At 32.8% G+C, this 27,566-nt stretch overlaps 1 protein-coding gene across 8 annotated transcripts in view; it reads right to left on the reverse strand.

Annotated features, from left to right (window-relative positions):
- The window catches only part of Cdh18 (cadherin 18), a 924,665-nt gene that overhangs the window by 482,845 nt on the left and 414,254 nt on the right, over nucleotides 1-27,566 (reverse strand). The window lies entirely within an intron of this gene.

A 27,566-nucleotide genomic window follows, 5' to 3' on the forward strand; every position in this document is an offset into this window, starting at 1 on the left:
TATTTGTGTACAAAATGAAGTGATCAAATCACAGTAATTAACATTTCTGTCTGTGGATAATTATTTTGTTTTAGCCTTTGATCTCTTCTGTTCAATTAATCACAAAATATATGTTACGGTGAACTATAAAAAACAGCCTGTGTGATATAATATTAGAACTTTTTATATCAATTATAATATTTTGATCCCCATTATTGAATCTCCATTGAATTATCTTCCCCTCCACCCTCTTCAACTCAAGTAATCACTATTCCATATTCAGATAGACTATTTCCTAATTTCCACACGTGATCGAGAACATATGCTATTTTTCCTCCTGTGTCTGACTTCACTTAACATCCTGCCCTTCAGTTTCAGCTATTTTGCTACAAATAGTAAAACATCATTTTTTGTGATCAAATAATATTCTATTGTATATACATAGCACATATTCTTATCTATTTATTCATTGATTGACATCAAATTTGGTTCCATATCTTAGCTATTCTGAATACTGCAGCCATGAAAATTTACATATAAATATCCCTTTGATAAGCTGATTGCATTTCTTTTTTAGTACAAACCCAGAGTGGGAGAAATGGATAATATAATAGATCCTTTTTTAGTTTATTAGGAACCTCTATACTCTTCTCCATAATGAGTCTATTAATTTACATTCCTTCCAACAATGTGTGAAAGTTACCTTTCTCTTACTATCTAGAATAGTACAATGAACTATGAATCTCAATAACAAAATGCTGTAGTACTCTAACTAAATGAAATTAATTCCATGATCAGACATTGCTCAAAAGAAGACATTCACAGCTAACTATATTTCTCTATAACTAATATTTTTTTGAAAAAATAAACTATTACCCATCGGAGAAGTGTAAGTAACAGAGCAGTATATCACCTCATCCCAGTTACAATGCCTACTATTAAAAAAAAGACCTTTGTCTCTTAAAAAAAAAACCTGTTTCTTCTTTCACAATATGATATTTAGGTGGGTAATCCATTTAAAAATATCTGTCATAAAGTAGGGTTATCATAGACCATGAAAAATCAAAGAATATCAAAACTTCAAAAGGATAGGTGTGTGTTTTTTCAAACAGACTACAACATATTTACTGTGTTTGGCTGTACCAAAATATTCAGGCCACTGCTGACAGTGTGTGGGTATCGAATAAAATGGAATGAACGCCTCACAAGAAGTAAGCGGACTGTCTGAAATCCACAGTCTTTGTGTTCCTCTGTTCTGCGTGCATGAGACTCAGCACTTAGAGACTAGAATTATTCATGTCCACCATGACTGCAGTGTTTTTTTTCCCTGTCCAAATTGAAAAGTGGAATCCCTTATTTTGGAATGCTGGAAACAACAAAACAAAAGTTGATTTCCATTGGCAACCAGAAACTTTATACTGTGTCATGTATTTGGCAAACAATGTACATGGGTACTTTTAGTTTACACAAGAACTAATCTATTTCTTAACTTCAGTAATAACTATACAATTGAAATATGGTCATGTCAGTTGTCTTAGGTTATTTACCGTGTACTTTCAAGCTTTTGATGATGATTAGATATTACTTTCATGAAAATATAAATCAAGCATAAATATTCACATATATTTTTTCAAAATTCTCCAATCCTAAAGTAGCACAATGTTTAAAAGAGGAACTTCATACAAGAATGACACAATTCTCAGAAATTACATAAAATTGAAAGGCATGACTTACAATAAAACAGATGGCAAAGGAAGCAGCTGCACACTATCATTTCTAAAGTGTGTTAGACACATATGTGGATGGGAATGTGGAGTGTGTGGGGGAAGAATAGTGTCTGTACATGAAAATGAGAAATTGATAGCATTTTGGCTTATCTACCATGAGACTATAACATAAGGACCAAAGATTCATTTTCCTTTAAGTGCTTTCCTATCTACAAAATGAAGGGGACTGTTACTCTTACATAAACATCTTCTAAAAATTCACCCTGATATTTTTTCATCCTCTGTTTATTTAAAGTCATGGCATAGTCTGGTTTATTCTTTTTTGTTTTTTCCCAATTCACACGTGTATTCCATGTTTACAAGGCTTTGGAATCACAAATTGCAATGATTAATTTACAGGTCAACTTGACTGGGGAACAGGTTATTTTCATATTTGGTTAAACATTAATTTGGAGTGGACAGTATCTGTAAAGATATTTCTGGATGAGACTAACAGACTCACACTTAAGAAGACGGACTAAGCAAACCAGACCACCCTGGGCAGTGTGCATGGGCCTCATCAGATCACTGACCATCTGAATAGAAGAAAAGGCTGAATAAGAACTTCTCATTTCCTGATTTTTATTGTGCTGGGACCTCAGCCTTCCTGACTTTCAACCTTGACTGGTCCTTGAACTACCTGACCACTAGGTCTTATGGCCTTTGGATTTAGATTGAACTTGTACCATCAGCGCTCTGGGATCTGGACTTCCTAACCTCGCTGATGATGTGAACAGATCTCTTCTAATGAATTTCTATCTGTCTGTCTGTCTGTCTATCTCTCATCTATCTGCTCTCTGTCTCTTTATAATCTATTTCTGTATCATCTATCTATGAACCATCTATCTCATTAATCTCACTACACAAGTGCTTACAGGTGAATGAGAAAACATAGATAGATACACGCATCATTAGTTTCTTTGGAACACTGATTACTACACCACTCTAGGCCTCCTTGCAGTCTTCTTTCTCATCTTTGTACTATGGCGTATAATGTGACCTGCATGCCAATAAATATAAGTTCACTGATTGCTTCTCCGTGGAAACTTTAGATTCCTTTGTAAGTATGAACCTATCTCCCTCATTTCTTTGTCATTCAGAAATTTAATGAGCACCTAGGAAGAACTTCTGCCATCCTGAGTCCTTCAGTGACCCTAATGAGTGAAATCACCCTGTCAAGCCACATTATTAAACCTATCAGGCATGAACCTAAATGTACTCCATTTAATGTCTTAAAATAGATTTCTAGAAGTTTTTAAAAGCATCATTATCATAGGGAGCAGAAAGACAAAGCCTGTTTTGTTTCCTGAAGTTATTCCTTAATTCTCCACACATGTAAACATGTGTCCCTTCAGAAATGTGGACTTTGGGTAAATGTCAGATAGAAGTAAAAGAATTACATGTAATATAATTTCCTGAATATCATAAGCACTATTAGGCATAAATGTAATTGTAAATACATGTATGATGACTCCTCCCTCTGACCATCATTTGATTTTAGAAGTGATTTTTCTAACCCAAGAGTCTACCTCACCATTTTTGAAAAGGAAAGCAAATATTAAGTGTCATATTAGTTGCAAGTTAATATCCCTGAATTGATGAGGATATACAGATAATGAGAATATAATTCACATCCTTATTAATTTTTTGAAGTTTAGGGGAAGATCGGTAGAAGTAACTATAAAGTTAAAGTTAGTTGGAGAAGCTTCTTTATCATGATGTACCCTGGGAATAATTATAAGACATAAATAGTTATGTATATTTTCACCTCCTGTAGTCATTCTAGGTGTGACTACCTAATTATTCACCATTCAGTCAGGTATTTTGTTCTGCTATGCTAATTGTGTAAAATCAGGAGTGAGAAGATAAATTTAACCAAAGAGAAATAAAATAAGCATTGCATTCACTTGTTAACCTTTTCAACACTATGCCTGGCTTTATTTTATGGTGAAGATGCTTTATTAATTCTTTCTTAAAGCTTTATGATTGAATCAGAAGTATGCTTTGGGCTACAATTGTATTTCTAGTCTTGTAGCTCAGTATTATGTAGTATCTTCTTCCATTGATATGTGTTTGCAGAGAGTAGGTATGATAGAATTAAAGTTCTTTTCACCTGAATATTTCAGAATCTTTCTGGAAGCACCATATCCAGACAATTTCTATCAGTTAAACAGAAATAATTTGCCTGGACAGGTTTATCTTCTTGTAAGGAATGAAAGTGTATGGTTGTAAGATTGCCTGGTGGTTACTCTGCAGGTATTTCCCACCTTTTCTGTCTCCTCTTTCCTTCTCTCCTGCCTTTTCTGTCTCTATCACTTCCTCTATTGATTCTTCCTAGTCTTACTTTCTTCCATCTCTCTTTCCTTGCTTTCTTTGCAGGAAACATCTCTCCGATGACTACAGACTGTGTTTCCTGCATTATATTTTCTTAAACCTATTTTTGGCTTGTGTCTAAAACTCTGAGCTGGAATTGGAATCATGGGCCCCAGGGTGCCCCTTGGAGTACAGCACCACTTCCTCATTGACTACCGCTACTCCTTTCTGCATAAATTAAAATTCTTGCAATTATTTTTGGTTATTCTAATTAGTCTGTCGTCATCATTAGTATAGACAGTTTTTCTAGGTGTGAAATAGCATGAATCTTAGAAAGAATCAAGTCAAATTCTAGGAATGACCTTTGGCGAAGGGTAGAGTGCCTCCTCTACAGTGTGGGAAGTAGTTTCTAAGTGACGTGGGGACATCTCCACTCATTGGCAAGTAGAATGGACTGAAAATGTCGCCGCAACACCCAGACATGCACGACAATCAGCTGGCTTAACTATTTATTAATACCAAATGCCTTTTGTAAAACTCTTGTGTTAGTCAAGTCAGTGCTTGTAAGCCCTACATAATTTAAGATAAGTAAACTATTCCTTATTTATAAGTAAATGAGATTTTTAAAGTTTTCAGCAATCTGCAAAATATTATTGACAATGAGAAGACCAATTTATGGCACCTGTTCTCTTAGCCATCAAAATAGTCTTTATGTCATTAAAATATCGATACACTCAGCAATCACTTAGAAATGAGAAATGTTATTATCCCTGTTTAAAAGAAGAGGAAACTGTTTTAGAAAAGGGGAATTAATGATCTAGATTTACATTAGAAGTGAAACTGTAGAGGCAGATTTTAAGTTGCATCATCTGACTGCACATACTATTAAGTTGTATCTATCGTCTGATTGCAAACTGTCACCTCAGGGCATTCCTGACTAAGTCTTGTCCGAACTTTTCTTTTCCTGTATATCTAGTTCCCTACCCCCATGATCATGAGTGGATGTGGGTAAGTTATTCTACATAAATATTTTATCCACTATTTTTACCTCTTGCCCTAGAAAATTTGTCATCTTTCGAACATCAAAGTTTTAAATATGTGTTCATTCTCATTTTTTTATTCTAACTTATTACATCGTACATGTTTACAGCCTGACCAAGGTATTGTGGGGAGGACTGACCAGATTGTCTCTATCAGAATTACTTTGCTTTTCACATCCTCCTTTAACGTCCTTCTGTATCCTATCAGTGTCCTCCTTAGCACCTGGTTAATTCATGTTAATGTTGTAAGACTTTAAAAGTGTTTTAAGAAAGACTTTAACAAAATATCTTTCTGAAACTCTAGGGATCATGTTGTTATACTGACAAGTTGGGGCACTAGTGATGCTGCTCAGAAGATACTCACTTGTGGTTGTTGAGTCTTTGAGCAGTCTTTAGATCATTTCACAGTGGGGTCTTCTTACCACTTACAGATTCATCACAAAGAACAGAAAGGAGAAATAAAAGAGTAAACAATTTCCAAGTGAGATCACACAACTGATTTCTAATCTCAGAAACTGCAAATTCAAGTCATGCAGTGCTGACTATGACAAGGTTTTATAGTAGGTGAAAACTATAAGCATTCTGAAGATACAATCACTTTATATCTAAATTGATTACAAAAATAGGAAGCACAAAGTATTTGTGATGCAAATTATATAAGATTTAGACTTTATTAACTTATATCATCTAGAAGATTGATTTCTTTTAAATATGGAACTTCTTTATTTTTATGAACTAGTTTCAATAGCTCCTGTTAGTACATACCTTTAGAAAGGACATTAAATTACTTTCTTTCATTGAGTGGGTTTGGTGGTGCATGACTGGAATCCCAGCACTCAGGAGGCTGAGGAAGGAGGATCATTACAAGTTCGAGTCCAACAAGTCTACATAGTGAGTTCAAAGCCAGCTAGGACTACATACTAAGACCCTATTTCAAAGACAAAGAAAGAAATTGCTTCCTGTCTAATATAACGAAGAGATACATTTAAACAAACTTATGCAATACCTCAAATCTAAAACTACTTTGCAGTATTTGCAATTTCAGAGCTCATTATTCTTGTGAGCTGTCATTTTTTTTGCAAATTTCTATATAGAAAAAAAATCATTACATCCTATCATCCTTACAGATAATAATCTATAATACCAAATAATTTATTTTCCAGCAAGAGGTAAATATAAAAAACACAAATACATGGCTATATATATATATATATATACACACACACAGTATGGAGAATCATATAATATTGTATATTTTAATGGAGAAAATAAAGAAAGGGTAAGAAAATAGGGAGAATCAGAGTCAGCTGCTGGTGCTGGAGCTGATATTGCTTAGGTAGAGTCCTTATGATCATGTTACCTGGGAAGACATTTGAACAAAGAATGGTAAAACGTGCCCCAGATGAGAAAGAAAAACTAAGCCAGAGAGAATGAACAATCTAAAGGCCCTGATGTGGAGAGATGTTTAAAACTTTTAAGGAAAATTGATGCTGTAAAGCAGCCCTTTCCTGATATCTTGGACCTTCATCTTGAACTTCTCAGGTTTGAGAACTGAGAGACAGAAATATATCTATGGAAGTTTGCTATAGCAGCTCAAGTAGATTCTATAATAAGAAGGACAAATGATATTATTAGGTTTTAAAAAGACCATTCTACCTATTGGTTGAATAATAGGAAATTAAAAAGAATCATGTAGGGCTACGAGGATGCTACTAGAAATCCAGTGTAGAAATTATAGTGAGTTAAACATGGGTGATAGCTGAGACAATAAAAATAAAAGCTCAGATTGTAGATGTACTTTCTAGATAGAGTCCATGGAATTCGTTGATATACGAGCATGAAATACTAAAGAAATATACAAGTTTGTGATGATGTAACATATCCTATCCTGAGTTGAACAGTGTTATCAAATACGACATTTTACTGAGATGAGGGATATTTGGGGAGAAGACTGTTGAAGATGGCTAAGTTGCAGAATTAAGTTTTGGATGTGTTAATTCTGATCTCTGAATGGAGGTATCCAAGCTGTTTGGTGCATAGTAATCTGTGGTTAAGGAAGATATATGGATCAGGATAAATATTGCCAGGTATTTGGAAATAAAGCATGTAAAGTTGGATTTTGAAGAAAATAGTTAATGGAGGTTGAGTGTTTTAGATATTTGGCCAAGCAAAAAAATGTGTACACATGATGTGTATATGTAATATATGTGTATATGTGTATATTTGATATATATGTACAATATATATGTAATATATATCATGTGTACACATTTCTATATAATATATCATAATATATTATTAATAATACAATTAATAATGTAATATATCATTATATATTATATATGCCCTTGGTTACCTAGTTACATATATGGAACCCTCTGGTTATCAGTAGGAGATATATAGATAGATAGATAGATAGATAGATAGATCTGTTTGTCTATGTATATTTCTATTGAGATAGATAGATAGATAGATAGACAGATAGATAGATAGATCCAAGATACAGCTAAAGGAAAGTTAACATATGTCAAAGGTCCTTGTTATGTCAAAGAAAGTCATGAGAAAGTTTTAAGTGCTGGCTTTTACAGTGCTTTGCCTAAATAATTCTAGAATATTTCTAAGAAACAAAGCTTGATTGATATTCATTGATACTTGCTCAGAAAGGAACAGGAGAATTTATAAAGAAACAATAAGAAACAACTCTTTTAAGGAATTTCCTGCAAGGAAGAGGAGGAGGTAATGGAGCAGTAGGTGGAGCAGTTTTTGGAAATAAGGGAGAGTTTTCAAATAGTAGGTATGAAAGAGTGTGCACATATTAGTAAGAACAATGCACTAGAAGAACAAAGTTAAGAAGCAAGAGGGATAAATTAGGCAGGAGTTAGAATTATACATGATTAGGCTCAACAAAATAAACACAAAAAATGGTAAAGAGTTTTAATACAAAATATTTTGTGGTAAAAATTATCTGATGAGCATCCATAAATCCTCAAAGGAAAATAATTCACTAGAATATGTGCCTTACATAGAAATTATAAATAGCCAGTGGATAATGCATGCAAAATAATGTCATATGAACTTTAAATAAACTTAGCACAGTTTTCCTTACTAAATACAAGAAAACACTATAGTCCAGATATAGTTTGGAAATCTGTAAGCAGTGAGAGGAATATTATGCTTTTAAATTGTGCAGTTAACTGGAACTCATGTCAGAAACAAAGGTTTCCAGTCTACAAGCAATTGAGAATAGAACAGTAGCACTAAACTGAGCAAATGTTTGCTTTCAGAGAGTCTATTGTTCAAGTTTGAAAAGTGCAATCCCTTCAAACTGAATTTGAGTCTGCTATTCAATATAAAAAGGCAATTAGGAAGTAGAGTATTAGCAAGTAACACTCAGAAAATAAATATTTACTGTCAACCTTACAGATGTGAGAAGTCCTGTTTCCACATATACTTCTAATTGGATTTAAACTGTTTCCTAAGTATTCTATTAAATCTTTGATGCACTTTGAACAAATTGCAAGACCATAGTGTTTTCTTAAGCTTTAAAAATCATTTGATGCAGTTTAGTGCAGTTTAGTCAGACTTTGTTTTAGGGTCTCTTTCAAAGTATTAGATGATTTTAATGCATAATTTATGAAACATATTCCAGCACAATACACCATAGAAGTTGATTTTAATAGTTCAGATTTCACTACTCTGGAAAAGAATTTCATCTAATGTTAATGTTTTGCAGCTGCTATTGTGAAATTCTTTAAGTTTTATTAAAGGTTTTACTTACTTTTTGCAAAAATGGGCAATTCCAATAGTTTTACAGTGGTATCTTATAACAGTGTGGAAAGTGAATGTAGTGGAAAATTGCCAGATGATTAGTGAAGCTGAACACATTTTCATGAGAGATGTGCATCCAAATGAACAAATAAGCCAGTAAGATGCATACGCCTGAGGATCTAGTATGCAACATGAGATGAGGGTTAGAAGTTGCATACTATATTCAGGACCTTCAATGAGTAGATTTTAGCTCCTATTGCCACAAGGGGAAATATGTACTAATGAGATGATATATGTTTATTAGTTTCACTAAAATAATCTTTTTACTATGCATATATCGTACAATGTCATTTATATATCTTGAATGTACACAATGAACTTATGTATAAAAATTTGTATTATAAAACATAACACACTACTTGTATATGGATGTTCTTGAATGTAATTGTGATGATAGCAACATCAGTTTATGTCGTATTTTATTCTATATTTCTACCACTATAATTTTTCCAAACATTTTTCTTGGTAATTGTTAATTTCTGCAATAGTGTTCTATTAGGGTAACATAAAGATAGTACCTCTAAGGAAAAATTGGGAATTAAAGCACTTAAGTATTTTTTAAGGATGCATTTTGCCTCTTTAAAATGTTTTAACATTTTATTAATAAAAGAATTGCTAGGACTTGGTGACAAAATTGGACCACAATTAAAACAATCGAATCTGTTATTTGTTCTAGTCATTAAAATAAGATATCACATAATAAGTTTACAGAATTGAATGATAATTTTTAACCAGAATTTGCCTAATTTGCAAAGAAGTAGAACAACTTGAGCCATTTCTTACAAATGTTTATATTGAAGAGAAACAGAACTTATGAATCAGAAAGAGCCAACAAATCTAGGGAACATACAGTGAAATAAACCAAAGAGGACAACTTTACAAATGCAAATCTACATTTTCTTTCACACATACTGGTGACAGCCTGTCCATCATGCTTCTTCAAGGAGGCCCAAAATTTCCTCAGGTTTGGTGCATTACAACTCATAAATTAGTTTGTTCAAATAAACTCTACAATTGTATTGTGTCTCTCATATTATCATTGTTTTTTTTGGGGGGGGGTACCGGGGATCGAACTCGGGTCCTTGAGCTTGCACAGCAGGCGGCAAAATCATTGAGCTAAATCCCAGGCCCTCATATTATCATTTTTACCATTCAAGATAAGTAGATTTTACAAAGTTTCTAAATGCTTATAATGAGAAAAAAAGTTGAGAAAAGACTAAATTCATGTGGTCCACCAGATTCATATGGTTTAATTCCCATTTTGTTATTTTCATATATTATTTTAGAGTTTTTTTAAATATTCAAAATGAGTAAAATTATACCTTTCTCAGTGACTTTTGGAGGTCCTTTGAGATTCTCCTCTCTCTCATTTTTGTATAAATTCTTGGCGATTCCAACCATTCAAATGATCGAAATGTCATCTACACAATAATTTATCCCATCATTGTTGCACTTCTTCCCCTGAAAAATGCTCTCCCTACTCCCAGATCTGTTATCTGTTTATCTCCAAGAACGCTACTTGCGTCTTTCCAGATGATCAGGAGTATAGTGGAGGCACCTTGAATAACTCAACCTTTTCTTTGTTTCCTTTTCACAAACACAAGGGAAAGTTTCAGTAGCTCCATTTCAAAATATTCACAACATCTGAATACTTATAACTCCAAAAGATCCAAATCCAGTTCAGTCTTTTCTCCTGTAGTTCACCAACTGTTCTCATCAACCCTGCCAGTTGTAACAAGTTTTATTTTTTGCTTCTATTGTTCACTTTCACCTCTTCCCTACACAGTTTATACTAAATACTACAATAAAATTATGCATTCAAAATTAGTTGCGCAATGTCATTCTTCCGCTCCAAAGACTACAGTGCTCCTAATTTCAATTAAAATCAAGACATTGTATATAACCTACACAATGCTGCATTTGCAGATCCTGAGTTTCCTCTTTGATTTCACTTTCTAAACCTCACATTTCAGGCAGCCGACTGACCAGGCCAGCGTCTGTCATTCCTTGGCTGTGTCAGCTGGTTTTCCTTTCATCTTTCCTCCTGCCTGACATCCCCCAGCCAGCTATCCACCTAACCCTGTGAACAAACATCGCCGACTCTGTTTCCCTTTTGTATAGATGGGTACCCGAGTCTGCATTCCTGTGATCCAGATCTAGGCTTCATAGAATTTTGCACATTCCAGGAGACCCAAACCTTGGGGCAGGGTCCACTACCCAGCTATGGACCTCGGGCTGTGGAGTGTCCTCTGCTGAGTCCCTCTCTAGGGGCTGTCTTCAGGTGAAGAGAAACCTTCAACAAGCCCACGTTCATGAGTGGTGAAACAAGAGGGAGGAAATAAAAGCTAGGGCACATGTTTTACATTTAATGGACATTGCGACATTTAAGGGTTTAAAGTGTGGAAAAATTTTCATCATCTCTATCGAATCCTAATTTGTTCCTCACCACTTACACAGTGTTGAGCCCCAATACGCATCCCAGTGAGCCTTTGACTAATGAGTTTTCCAAATTACCAATTGTTTCCTGAAAATTGGAACACACACATACACACACACACACACACACACACACACACACACACACGGTCAGTATGTAACTTTTACCTATTTTGCATCACTTTCCTTTACAACATACTCCATCAAATCAGTGTATCACATCCTCAGATATAGGGCATAGAGTAGATGCTAAATAAATATGTGTATATTTGTCACATAGATGTGCTAAAATGTGAATTGAATAGAAGAATGAAGATAATTCACCATCAGGATTATAATAAATGACTATTCAAGTCCTCAATTCAAAATTACACATATATTATTTATAATATACTAGTCTTTTTGTTTCTATCTTATACTTTCTTCTTATCTTTTACATTCAAAACATAATGATCATTAATGTAGCAAAGCAGGTCATAGAATTATGATTATAGAGTTCTGAGAGAACTGCATTTCGTTGTGAATAATGTCAACTTTAGTGAGACTTGTGTATTAATATACTCAGTGTCCTTCTCACTACCATTTGAGCAGCTTTTCCTTCTGTCTCATACCTCTCCTTTCTCTTACAGTTCCAGGTGTTCCACAGCTTCTTCGTCTCCTTGCTTGGTATGCATGGAGATTGGCCTGTTCATAGTCCTTGGTGACCTACCCTTACCCCTGCGACTCTTCTAAGTTTAGCGTTTAATATGACCAGAATATCTGTAAATTGCCAAGTTACTCAGACTCTTTGGAAATAATATGTTTTCTTGTGTGTTATTAGTCATTGTATAGATTCACTCTTTAGCACTGAGGACATGGGTCAATGGTCAAATGCAGGATCCCCTTGTGAATACCTACAGGTACAGCAGCCCTGACAATGAAGATGTAATTAATATTTTTGTTTCAGAATAATCTCCACTGCAGGACTGCCCTTCACATTTCTGGGAAAGTCAACAAACATGGAGGACACTTTGATTTGTTTTGCTTCATTTTTCTCCATAGCTTAACAAATTATGATTTTATTTTATATATCTAACTAGTGTAAGATGTGTGAAGGAGGAATTATTTTAGACACATCTAACAATTATTTCAGATTTACTGTAAAATTCCTTTAGGGATAAGTTGAAGGCCACCGTCACATAAACAAGCAGAAAATATTCTTCCTACGTCTAATACTCTCATGTTCAAGGCGGACAGCCACACCAACTGAGTTCTGAATTCTCAACCACTGAATTCCAAAATTCTTATTCTTCCAAATGAATATATATTTTTTTAATTTCAGAGTTCAGTTGTAAGTGCAAGCCAAGTCAAGAATGTGTCTAGAAAGGATGATCTTTGTCAATAGGCAAGTGAGATAAGTTCTGCAAAGTTGCTGGGAAACTTTCCACAGGAGAAGAGAAGATGGTAATTTTAGTTGCTATATTTGTATTCTGCAGCCATACTCAGAGAGTCAGGCGAAGCGTGCATTTATAAAGTAAGTAAATAAACTAACCCAACAATTGGCTTTCAGGAAAGTCTGCTTTATTTCAGCTACCGCTGTTTCAGAGGTGTAGTTCCTCTGGCTGAAAGAAATGGATGAGGTGAACTTACAGGGAACTGTGTGGAACCATCTCCTACTGAGTTAAAATAGAGGTTCTTTTTTGAAGCAATCTGGAGGCACTGGAGTTGACATTTACACTTTCATTTTCATCATCTGACCTGAAATAGAAGTGTTTTTTTCTGATGACAGGAATGCATAAACACCTGCTTATAAGATCATTATGACCAATAGCCACTACCTCAGGGAAGAAAGGAGCTGCCTTGTACTTTGAAGTCTCCAGATTATTTCTAGATTTAAGGTCCCAAGCTCTGTATGCTTTAAATTTGCAGAAATGAACTTGTGCATGCAAAAATGTATGTTATTTCTTATGAAATAAATCATTGCCCCAATGTAAGCTTTTGGTTAAAAAAAAAAAAAGCTGGGGTTGGGGAGGTGATTGTTCCAGGTCATTTTGTTTAAGTTGCATCAAATACTAAGCACATAAACAAGTAGCCTTTTAGCCTTTATTTGAAGGAAGGTAATAAAAGAATATCTTCCACCTAGAATAGCTGAGATAAATTAGGAAGCTAAAGAGTAAAAGTTTCATATTCTCAAACAAGATAGGAAAGTAGCTACTATTCTCAAAATCAGCAACTCTGATCAGTTTCTCTGTCGACCTAAGGTGTAATACATAATAAGTAAATGGCACAGAGAAATTCAAGAAGACAAAGAGGCACCTTGTTTTCTTAATCTCTCTCTCATCAGTATTTAGTTTAGTGTCAGGCAGAAAATCAAAATAACAAATGTTTATTCAGTATGTATTACAATTCAAGTATATGTCTTTTATGAATTCATATCATAAATTTTTATCTATGCAGTATAACATCTTAAACTCAACAGAGGAAAATGTTAAGGTATATTCATATCTTATGTCTTTTAAATTTTAAAATGTATTTTGAATCTTCTATCATGAATAATCCATATAAATATTCTATTCTATAATTTAGTCAGATTCAATTTTTATCCTAATGCAGCAAAATTATTAATTCATATTGAAATAATGATACCATGTTTATTAACATATGAATTTGTTTCCTTATTCAATATTTTAACACATATTTTTGGGTTGCTCAAAATCCAACAGACATACTAGGCACTGTGGCTACAAAGCTTTGAAAAAAACGGTCCTTGGTAAATCTAAATTTTCCACTTCATTTTATTTTTAAAATGACACTTGTCATATTTACTTATTTTTCTACAATATGGCTATGATGTTATTATGGATGCATTTCATGTTTATGCAAAGAGGTAAAGAAATAACTGCAGCTATCACCTTTATGCTGAGTGTATGAAACTTCATTTTAATCATTTGTCTCAGTCATTCTGGGAAAAGGATATTAATTTCTTAGCTCTCTATAAATATTAAAGACTATCCCATGGGTATGTTTAGAATTTGATGTGTCTAAATCATATTTATTAGACAAAGTGTATACATAATATTTATACAATTCTTAAGAAATATTGACTTTTAAGTCAGGCATTACCTTTAATTGTTAAAGACACTTGCACCAGGGTCAAAAATGAGTCAGGTATAAAAATCATTTGAACAATCAGTAACAAGAAATCATTTTTAAAATTTAGGTAAAATATGATTCTATAATTACATCAGTATAATAATTATTTAACTAGTGTTTATACAAGAACATTTTTCAGAAAGGTATACAAATGAATGTAAATAAAATTAAATATTTTATATAAGACTAGCTTTTTGGATGATTATCTCTTTTTTTAAGTAAATAGCATTTAGGAAGCCTGTGGTAGAGGGAAGAAACTGAGAAGTTGTTAGTAAGTATATGATTTCTAGCTCTTGATTATACTTTGTTGAGATAACATAAGTTTGCTTATGAACAGAATCTCACCTACTGTCATCAAGAAGTTATTGCAAATTTTTCTCAGCCAATGTTGTTTATTCTCCTGACCTAGATTATCAGCCAACAATCAGAGATTAATACGTATATTAATATGTGTATCCATTGGTATTCTGATATTTTATTAGAATGGGCTCATTAGAAATAAATAAATGAATAGACAAATGTGCCAAAGTCTTCATAGATAGGTTCATACATTATGTTTAAATTTAACATAAAAGAAACATAAACATCTGCATGCATGTTTTGGGTGATTTTCCTACTAAGTAAATTAAAACTGTCAGGATGGTTGATTTATGTAAGATAATTCTCTTGCATCAAAATAAAACACATTTCTTTAATTTTTAGACCTATGTAAAGGCCTCTTAATGAAGGGAATATGACTTCATGTTATTCTCAGAACTTTAATATCGAACACTACTTGATGCAATTTTGAACTTCAGGGTAAATTTATTGAACATGGGAATTTAATTTTTTTTGCTTTTTTAAATACCATTCTTTAGCAGTATAGTTAAATTGTCTAGACTAGGAAGAGGAACCTCCTATGAAATCAAACATCTTCAAGCAGAATTAAATCAAAACACACTCAGGAAGAACAGATTACAAGTTAAAGGAAAGTAAATCTTAGATAAATAAATATTCATGGTTTGGGCTAGTTTGTCTTACAAGCTTTTATAATTGTGCCAATGTAATTTACATTAACTGAAAAAGCATGAGATAGCAAACTTGATTTTTCTTTTTCATTAATGAATATACTATAAAAAAGATTGCTGCAGTTGCAACTCATATTAAACTGTGCAAGTTGGAATTTACTAAGTGATTATGACTCATAGCACTAGTCTGAAAATCATATTTAAATTAATATGAATAAAATATGAGTTGCTATTTCAATTAAAAACTACTTAATTCCTCAAATCTAATAGTCTGTGCCATAAAATTCTTCATATAAACTGCAAAATTTGAAAAAAAATGAATATACATGAGAGAAATATGAACTCAATGCAGGCAAACTTGCATGATTTATCAAAATGCAATAGTCTAAAAATGTAGTAATGTGTACATCGGTCAACTTTGCATTGCTGTTACAAAATACAGAACACCTGCAACTTAAAGGAGCAGAGGTTTAGTGTGGCTCTTGTTTTCAGAGGCTTCAGTTCATGGTCAACTGGCTCCAAGGCAGTAACATCGTGGAAGAAAGGCATGTTGAGCAGAGCTGCTTACTTCCTGAGCCTGGGAAGCAAAAGATAGGGGCAGAGCTCCAGCCTACACATGCCCTTTAGAGTCATGCATAGGTGACCCTCCACTAACTAGGTGCCAACCATTGCCAGCAATTTCAATCACAAACACTGGTGGATTAATCAGCTGAAGAGTGCAGCTCCCCTGTGGTCTAGTGATCTCGTGTTGATGATTAGACATAATCGTTACAGAACACTTCTGAATTAAACTTGTCATTTTATACAGAGAAAAAGATGCCATGTTATTCTACTAAAACAAGTATCACTCAGAGAATTACATTCAAGTATTCGATTCTGTATAAATGAAGACAACCCAAGTATTATTTATCATATTATTTAAAAACTATGTGATAAATGACTTTGAAAGAAAATATGACAATATTTTTAAAAAACGTATTTTTGTATGATTGAGAAATTATTTTCCTGAAGTTGTTTTTGTGCTTATTATACAAAAGGAAAAAGAAAATTCAATTTTTGAAATTGAAAATTAAGTCAATATTGTCACAGTTACAAATCTCATAAAAATAATTCTTATTTTTTTAATGCCCAGAAATGTTGGAAATATTTATGTCTTATATATTGTATAGAGAAGCATTTCCTATTGAATGCTTCAGTGAGATTTCACTAAATATTTCTCTCAATAGCTAAAATAGCAGGGACTTATTCTAATAACATATCATTAAATTATAAAATAACAACTAATAACTCTCAGGAACACACATACAGTATCATTAAAAATTTAATTTAAAAACAACAAACAATAAATTTAAAAAACAACATTATATTTATTTTACTATTCTTAAAAATAAGCACATAACCATTTTTAACTTAAATTTACAAAATTTTGGCAGCAAAAGTGAGCATCAAGGAATGACTAACTGGTGTGGTAATAGTTATTTTTAAATTTCAGGTTTATGAATATTTAAAGACATCATAAACTTATTTATGTAGTTCAATGCACATACAATAAAATATTTGGAAATATATTACTAAATATTAGCAGTCATTGCTCCTGGAATGAGGACATTATTTGCTTGTATTTTCAAAAGTTTTTAAAATTAATTGACTGTAAGATATATTTAGGATTTGAGATTAAATGAGACTAGTAGAAATATCATCATGTAAATTTTCACTTCTGTCTTATTCAGTTAACTCAATTTATTCATTTTGCTTTATAAAAACAACAAACCAACCATGGCATTATTTTAATAGGTACACTTTGGTGGCAAAGCAAAGGCTCTTTTATTTTAATCATTAGTAGCATGTCATTAGTTCTTTCATTTGTTTGTTGTGTGCTACAGGAAAGCATTCAAGAGATTCAGACTTAGGAATAGTCTAAAAACAATAATAATCACCTACTCTTTCCCTAAGCTGTTGAGAGTCAGGCCCTATGCCAAGTGTATTTCTGTGTGTTCATGAACTGGCACAAAGCAGCGATGTAGGCATTGTTATTTTGTGCACATGATTAGAGATGAGGTGAAGTTCCTTAAGTCATACAGCTGAAAGGAGGTGGATCACCCTCTAAACCTAGAAATGTGGTTAAGAATCTGTTGTCCTGATTGCTATACAAAACAATTAAAGCCATGTCCAAGACACCACCTTTAAATAGACCCAAGGATGATGCAGTATGAAGCTTTAAGGGTAGAACTAAAAGATTAGTTTGTTAGGTGATTTTATTAAGTATAATAAAGAACATTACAAAATTTCTTTATTTTCCTGACTTGTAAGCTAATGAAAGACAGTTGTTTTGTTCCTAGGTTTAACCAAATGAATCTTTTATTAAATTAGAAACAATTGTAAAAAGGAAAGAAAAAGTTAAAACTGCTCTTCCATTTTCTTAGACAATTTTAATACAAGAAAGAATGTCGACACACATACACATACATAATTTCAATACCTTGAAGCCAGGAAAGAATTGTTAGGGGAATCTCCGTAAATCATAAAATAATAGCTAAGTGCCTCTTATTGAATCTGTTAATTATTCTTTTAGAAATCATCCTAAACTTATATTTGCTTATTACAATGCACATAGAATTTGACCCAGTATGGTTCTTATGAATTTAAAAAAATGTGCTTTTGAAGAGTTTTTAACTATGTGATATTTGATCCATTCATCAATAATTACTACAAATGCTAGGTTTTTTAAAGTTGTTTTTATGAAGTTTTACTAACGTGGCAATGAATCAGCTTATGAATTTCATATATCAGTATTTTAGGAAACATTCATACAATTACAACCAGAAATAAATAAAATCATCTGTGCAATAATGCTAATAAAATACAGTCAGAAATCAATGCATATTTTATAGTATTTTTCCCCTTCTCATTTTGTCAGTGAAAAGAACCATTTAAACTCAGAATATCAGCAATTAGTTCCAGTGCTGAGAAATTGTACGTAGGTATCCATTGAGTATGTGTTAACTCTCTGCTTGCCCATTTACTTATTTCTCTAATGTATAATTATCAGAATCTTAAATAACTAAATTATAATGTGATTAACAAAGAAGAACAAGTCTTCATGGAGCCCCAGTGGTCATTGACAAACATGACATTTGCTAACACGCAATCAATCTCAAAAACTCTAATCACTAGCTTGATGTTCTAATTAGCAGAAAAATCACTTTGGCCATTGTTTTCCTTAAAACTGAGATGTCTTTCAAATAATTCAATTGCTTTGGTTAATTCTGGGTGTGAGGCACTGTGCCCAGGCCACACACCAACCAAAATAGGAAGTCTTTTTTTTCTCAACAACAACTGGACAGTCTACTTCTGAAATATCTTTAGTTATAAAAGTACCACCTACTTTCCCCTGTACATACTGCCACTAGCATGAACTTGGCCTTCAGTGGAGACTGACCATTTTTCTCTGGGATGAGACTGCTACTCAGAATTAAACTTAGTGTCTAACACACAGATCCAAGCTCAATACATATTTGCAATGAATTAAAATTACATTTCAAGCATTTATACAGAGTTGGGGGATTGCTTATGTTGTATCATAATTTATTGTATTTTATACCCATATCAAAAAGTTAGAATAAAACATTTAAAACTTACCCATGGTTTTGATGTATTATTTTGAAAGCAAACCCTACTTGCCAACAGTTAAAACTTCACCCAAAGTCTTAAAAAGCACAGTGTACATAAGGTGGCAGTGACAAATAATCTCAGGACTCAGCAAATTGAAAACACCATAGTTGAAAGTTAGCTATTTCATTTGGAATGTAACATAAAAGCCTGATGACATTTTTCCCCATTTCATATACAAACTAAAGAGCAAAAAATGAATCGACTTTATCAAGAAAAATTGGCAAATAAAGTGGCTCATCACTGCTATTTATCTTGATTCTTGTTGCTGGCTCTTAACCGGGACCTGTTGTTTTAGAAACCAAGTGTTTGCTTCTTCATGGAATAACCTGTGTGAGAACAAACCTGATTTTATTTATTAAAATTAAGAAATAAATGTTATCTCCTTTTAAAATGTCAGTGATTTTATTGATGTACTTACAGACTCAATTTAATATGCTGGATTTAAATATATATATATATATATATATATTCCATTGTTTGAGTTTTCAGACAGCTATAGACAGCACAGCATTTAAGTGACAGTATTGCTTCTTTTGCTGATCAGGTGACTTAAAGATATGTGATCATACACTGTCCAATCAAACTCTGATCCTCTTATTTTTTTCTTTTCTTTTTTTTTCTTACAGAAATCAGCATAAATGAAGACACTGAATATACTCAGCTGAGTGCATTGGGATGTCTTCAGAAGTAATTAAAATAATTAGATACTATGGGAATATTTTTGTAAAATATGAAAATACCTATGAATATAAAATATAGTAACATATAATAGATTTCCTAGCACATAAAATACAAATAATAGTTTATATTAAAATTTTAGGCAGTTTTAGATTATGCAGGTTTAGCAGTTTTAGGTTATGTTAAATTTATTACTGAGAATAATTTTATCTATGTAACATTTGTGATTTTTCTTTTGATCTTAATTTTCCCGAAAGGCTCCAAATACTTACTCTGAGATTAATTTTGGAACTTCATTTGTCCTCTGCATGAACGAAGTTCCCAGGATAATGATCCTGCCCAGATTGCATTGCCTCCTTTCAAAATCCTGAACATGGATGTGAGACTTTGTCACAGTTCATAAAGTTGCAACTTCATGTCTGATAGTCTCTCTTTGCTTGGAAGTTTATGACTGAGAAGCTATCATATGCTTATTGAGGAAACTTATTCATAACATTTTGATTTTTCAGTTGATTCTATATTTGTTTTTCTCCTAATTTTAAGTTGATTTTTAAAAACATTTCCTTGATTTTCTCTATTTATTAAAAAGAGAAATCACATCCATTATAATATTTTATTTAGAGGATATAATTTGTGAACTCCGAAATTCTATGGATTTATGCTAAGTAGTTAGAGTTGATTTGATTTGGGATATTGAAAGTGAAGTCAATGATAATTTTGTAAATGAGTTAATTATGAAAGTTGTAAAAGTTTTCTTGTAATTTCCTTAAAATAAATATGATTTATTAATAGTTTGCATTTATAATATTATTAGGTAAAATATGAAGATTATGAGAAATTTATTGTAATATTTTCTTGACACTTAAACATGGAATATCCTCAAAATGCTTAACATATATTTACACATTTTGCAAAATATATTGTATAATTATAAGAAATTTACTGAAGACACGATTTTAAAATAGAACTATTTTTACTTATTGGGCCTTCCAAATATATTCAAGTATTTTTATATAGTCCAGAATATTATGAAGGCTAATGATAAGAAATCAATATTAGAAATAAACTAAAAATGTATAAAATAACAAAAACTGTATCAACAACGATTACAATTGCAAAGGCCAAACTAGAGCATAAACTCTAATTTTGCCTATCAGAAGTCAAAATGAATTTCTCCAGATACACTGAATCGGGACAGGATTTTTGTAAATACAGAGTTTAGGAGTTGATTTCTTTCACAAGGATGTGTAAATTACAGGGTGGAAGCACTCTCTCTTGCTCTCTCTGTCTCTCTCTCGCTCTCTGGCTCGCTCTCTTGCGCACTCTCTCTCTAGCGAGCTCTCTGGCTCTCTCTCTTCCTCTGGCTCCTTCTCTCCTCTCACCCTCCAACTTCCCTTCCTCTCCTTCCTTCCTTCTCATCTCTCCTCTGCTCCTCTCTCTTCTGCTTTTCTCACTCCCTCCCTTTTCCTCTCCTTCGATTGTGATACACGGAATCATTTGATGACTACTTACACAGAAACCTGAAAAACTATGTTAAACATCATAGTCACTTAGTTGCCTCCATAAAATATTATTTTAACGTCTTGATAAAGAAATCTCAATGTATTTTTATGCTTTGTAAATGTTAAATTATCCCTCAGTCCTCAGAACTGCAACTGTTGCTACCAGTGTGAGGTATGATGGACCCAAAGTAAATATACCCATTTAGCCTCGCTACTTTTAGGAGCTTATTTAGGTGTTTGAAGAAATTCAGTCTCCCTAAAATAGAAGAATAATAAATTCTCTATAGAATGTGAATTTAATCTAAAACATTTTGCTATTTGTATCCAAAACTATATCCAGTGAACAAAATGTGCTATATATTTTCCATCCATTTAAAAAATAACATCAAAAAGTAAACAGACTGAAAGTAAATGGTAAAGTATATATAATACCATAAATTAGATACTCACCAAAAGTTTTTGATTTTATTAGGACTGAAAAATATCATAATATCATATTAACAATAAAGTATAGAAATCTATTATAAACTCTAAAACACTCAAAATACATTTATTATGAATAATAGGTTTTACAAAGATTAGCTCTTTGGAAAATTTCCTACATGTGTATGTGGTTGTGTACTAATGTATTCAGAAGCTTTCCCACATACAATGACATATAAATAGTATTTTGGACCTATTAAAACATTCCTTAAACAACAAAGAAGCAATATGATACTTAAACAAATAAATTAATGTGTTTTCAAGCACGTTAGACTACTTTTCATAGCTATTTGATATTTTACTGCATTCAACCTTTCTGCTGTATTTTTGAGTTATCATTTTAAAAAGATGAACAGAAAATAAAAGGAAAAGTTACACCATCAAAATTGTGGATTTTCTAATCTCATCCCTGTGACACGAAACATTAGAAACATATTTATTTGTGGACTTCATTTTAAGACTCAGCTAAACACTGATAGCTATCTCCAAGATGAACTTGCTAATGTGTTAATACTACTCATTTGTTTTCAGTCTCAAACTAATTATGAGTTCAGTCTTACAGTGTACCACATTACGGGTACTCTAGCCATTAGTTCATTTCAATTAAATGAAAGTCTTCCAGTGATTAAAGGTGAATAAATTATTAACCCAACTATAAATTAAAGAAAGATTGCTCATTGATGATGAATAATCCCATATTTCATTATCATATAGGTCTCCACATATATATCATATATATTATTTCCAAGGAAATAACTAAAGTACGGATGTTGGACACCATTTTGTCTAGCTTTTCTTCTTTTTTTTTTTTAGCTCTTTTATTTTGTTTGTTTTGTCTTTGTTCCAGTATTTAAAACTCAAAAAAATATATTGTGATATTATTTCTAGGTCTACTTTCTAACTATAAAAAGTCAACAGCACTGTCTCTTTCCTTTGGTTTTATCTGGTCTAATTTGTATTATAACATAAACCATTTCATGAAACAAAATTTCAAAGTTGGCTCTAAGCTTATTTCTTAGTTTACTTGAAAAAAATATATGATTAAAATAAGCTAAAAGCAAAACAAGTGCCAGGACATTACAGTAATATTTTTTTGTGCTTAAAAGATTGAATTTCATGGCATTTTATCCTACATATGAGTTATATACAAAAGGTAAAGATATTTCAAACGACATTGCACTAGAAGATCTGAAAAAAAAAAGCAAAGAAACAAAAAACACTAATGCTAATATGCTTTGTTTTAGGGTGTAACATATGTGCTAAAGTATACAAGCCTGACTATTCTTTTTAATACAACTTCTAGATAATGGGGAGCTCATGTAAGAGGGTCAGGTATATGGAAGAAAGCAGGCAGAAGAAAAATTGGATTTATCTATAATTTTTCTTTTCCCAAAAGTAAAGTCTATAGGAAACCTGAAAAATTCATAGCTCCACATTCCAAAAAATGATATTTAGTTGTTAACTATAATATTTTGGTTAATTTATGCATTTTACTATGCTTTCATAATAAAAAATTAAAACCAGTGTAATGAGGAATACTAAAATATCTCAAATACTTGCTATGAAAGATAAAATAGTGTTGGGGAAATCTCCATGACTTGCCGATCAAGTTGTTAATTACCAAATTGTCTTTCAAATAAGCTGATTTTTGACAGAGCACGTGATTAAAGCAATTAAAATATCCAGAAACAGTGAATTACTTCTGCGAATCTTATAACTTATCACAATTAACAGTTCATCGATTTAACTGAAAGCTTGGAGCTAAAATATGATAATGAGAAAATAAAACCACGTTGACTAAAATAATGTCATCATCCAGAGTAACTTGGTCTCAAAAATATCATCCTGAAACCCCTTTAGTTTCAGATTAACTCAGGCTCTAACATTACCTCAAGTCTTAAAAGCTAGTGAGGAATGAATTTTTTTTTGTTTCTTCCAGTTGTATTATTAACCGTATTCTTTTAAAATTATCCCGATAGTAGGCATTATTAACAATCACCTTTAGATGGGCTGTGACGAAAAATAAGAAATGAAAAGGTTGACTTTTATTGAAAGGGTTGTCATGCAAAAAGAAGAGCAGATTGGTTTTTATTATGAAAATATGCCAAGCTTGTTTCTATCTCAGGACCTTTGCATACACTATGACATCTGTCTAGGATGGTATTTCTCAGACTTTTCAAATAGGTAAATTCTTCTCATAACTGAGGTATACCTGTCACTTCCTCAGAAGTACCTCTTTCTCAGTCTATACAATATTCCTTTTTTGGCCAATTACTCTTTAAAATCTGTTACTGTACCTCATGATCCTTCCAGGATTTGTTACTTGAAATTATATGTTAAGGAATTTTGTTGTCCTTTCTACTAAAATCTCTATAATATAAAATAACATAGTTTAATGTTTTTGTTTCTTAATATGTTTCCATAGTCTACAAGTATGTATGAAATATAGTAGCTTTATGTTCAATGATGTGTAGAGTAATTTTAAGCAGGGAACAGTTTTTACACAGGAAGAGTCATAATTAAAAAATCATAGAGTAATTTGGGGAAAATAAGCTAACAAAGGTTATTTCTTGGTTTAATGACAATGGTTTTATAGCCATACATTTGACCAAAAATGAGCAAATGACAAACAAACAAGCAAAATAATTATTAAAGCCAGAGAAACTTTCAAGATGTGAGTGCTATAAATAAGATTTGTGTATCAGAAAAATAAGCAGGAGATTTATAAAGAATACATTTTCAATCTTTGTAGTCGGTGAAGACTAGAGATGAAAGTGTTCTTTTGCAGACTTTCAACTGCATGAGAATGAATGAGATCACTCAGATTGAGAGATAAGAAAATAAATGAATAAGGACAAATCTTTGAGATACATGGGATAAATGAGTTAACCAAACAAATTGAGAAGCATAGGGGCCAGGAAATTAGCTCAGTGGTGCCATGCCTGTCTTGCAAGTGCAAGGTCCTGAGTTCTAACCCCAGTAGCCCCCCCCAAAAGAAGCATAAATACAAAAATAAGCTTAATTTCTGGTCAATTAGAAATAATATTTTAATGACATGATATTAATGAGTTTATATGAAAACTAGCAAGAAGCTATTGAATTGGACATTAGAAGTCAATTATGACTACAAATGAGGATTCAATTTGATTGTTGACAGAATGGTAGATATGAAAATAAAATAGAAAGAATCAAAGTGGAAAACCTGGTGTCTTAGTTGCTTTCTTGTTGCTGGTACAAAATACCTGACACCCACAAGTTAAAGTTGGAAAGACTTAGGTCACAGTTTGAAGAGGTTTCAATCCATTTCAGCTGACTCCAAGGCAGGGTGGTGTAGGACAGGGGCATCACAGAAGAAAAACTGTCCATGGAATGACAGACAGGAGGCAAAGAGCAATGAGGATGCCTTCTTTCTGTCTCTTTATATTCTATCCATGCTATAAGCCTATTGGTTAGCACAACTCACACTCAGGTTGGGGCTTCCCTGTTCAATTTATCCATCCAGCCACACCCAAAACTATGCTAATAAATTAGGGGACTGATACAGTTATCACACCCCTAATCCAGCATCACACACCTGTGATCAAGCCACCTCCCAAAAGCCTTGTCTATGAGTACCTGAAACATTGAAGGAATATCTAGATATAAGCCGTAATACCAGAATTCACAGGTGTTCCATTTAGCTTGACCTAAAGTAAGGGCTGCTCCAAGATTTGGTGAAAGGTGACTGAGTCTTTTTTCCCAGAAGGACAAAAAACTCAGAAGAAAGAATTATTTATAGAGAACAAAGGTAAATATTCAGCAATAGAGAACTATCAGAATAATATATTTTCATTTATTTTCAATCAAACCACTGTAAAATTTAACATTGTAGAGGATATAGTATGAGCATATAAAACAGCAATTGTGATTTAATGAAAAATATTTTTCAATCAACTCCTGATCTAACAATTAATGTTAACTTCCACTATCAGTCTCAGTGACTCATATGCTATTATTAAAGTTATGAGAATATTAAATATACCCCCCAACTCCTATGTGGATAGCTGGGTCCCAAATGAAGCAGCATTCAGAGGTGAAGGATTTGTGAGGTGACTGGATGTTATTGTTTGTACCTAGATGTCCCACCAAAGCCTCTCATGTACATAGGTAGTGCTTTTTCAGAAGTGGCTGGATCTAGAATGTGTGATGCTAGGATGATTGATTCATGGTGCAGTGCTGGGATCTGGGGCACTATGATTAAGGGTGTGAGGGCTGCATGCCCTAAGTAGCCCGGAAAAGATATAAGGGAATGAAAGAGTTGTAATCATGCCTTGTTGCTTTGCTGCCTTCTGCCTACCATTAACTGCTTGTCCTCTACCATGCCACCCTGCCTTGGACCCAGCAGAATATGGACTGAAACCTTTACAAACTGTGAGCTAAATAAAGCTTTCCTTCTTTAACTTTGGGTGTTTGGCATTTTGTCTCAGCAAAGAAAAGTAACTAAGACACTGGAAAATGAAGGTTCTCACCTCATGAATGGATTAATCCATTGTATGGATTCATAATTTAAGGGGCTATTGGGAAATGGTAAAAAACCTTAGGAAATAGTGCCCATTTGGAGAAAGCAAGTCATTTCGGGTGTACTATAGGAAGGTTATATTTTACCCCCAAATTATCTTTTGCTCAGTCATTCTCTTTCCTAGCTGCCATGAACTAAGTTGTGTTCCTCTCACAAATGCCTCTCCACTATGTGTTACCTCCCTGTAAGCCACATAGCAACCAGAACAAGGGACCATGGGCTGAAACTTCTGAAACAGAGAAGAGAAAATGTCTTTTGCTTATAAACTTTTTATCCCAGGTCTTTTGTCACAAATGTGAGTAACAAAATATGGTTTCTGTCTTGTTTGTAAAATTTGAGGTGAACAAGTTTAATGGAATTATTCAGCCTGATAATTCTAGGGAATTAAGGTATAGTAATTTCTTGAGGCAATGTAAACACATCCGAAGTGCAAGTGAGATTTGAAATTAAAGTTAAAATCACACACCTCCTTCACATGAATATATCAGATGCAATCGGCCTTTTAAGAAAGGATAATAAGGGCTGGAATTTAGCTCAGTGGTGCTGTACCTGCCTTGCAAGCACAAGGTCCTGAGTTCAATCTGTGGTACCACAAAACAAACAAACAAAAAAGGATAATAAGCTACAGCTAATCAGAAATTTAGATCTGGGAAACCTTTTAAATTATTGTATTTCTATTTCACTGAAGTAGTATCAGAGATCTATAAAATCTTAGTGAAAGATTTAACTCCCCAAAAATGGTATATTGAGAGTGCTAAAAATTCTGTACTTCCCTGACAATTAGCAAAGGAAATATGTTTACATGACGTGAGTTAAAGAGCACTAAAATAAAATATATTGCTCAGTTCTTTTAATGTTAATATTTAACGGTGATTACATCTGCCTCTTGCTGCCTCATTTTGTAATCATTCCATTTAGTGCAGCCATAGGAAGTGTGGAGAGACCAACCCAGCAATTTAGTTAGAGCCCTGGATTCTTTAATTTAAAAGAATGTTTATCTGATCAAATTGCAAGTTTCTTTTAATTACTAAAAATATATGTATTAAAATAAAATAAAACAAACTAGCTGTACCTTTTATTATTAACATTAAAGTAGAAATCTGAGTGCATAAGGGCTATTACTAAAACTGCAGGAACTATACATAATCATGCCCTGAACCTCTAAACTTTTT

The sequence above is a fragment of the Heterocephalus glaber genome, unplaced genomic scaffold, assembly GCF_053883595.1.
Source record: "Heterocephalus glaber isolate CG9 unplaced genomic scaffold, H.glaber_assembly_v1.0 deba00001538, whole genome shotgun sequence".
In the NCBI taxonomy this organism is placed as follows: Eukaryota; Metazoa; Chordata; class Mammalia; order Rodentia; family Bathyergidae; genus Heterocephalus; species Heterocephalus glaber.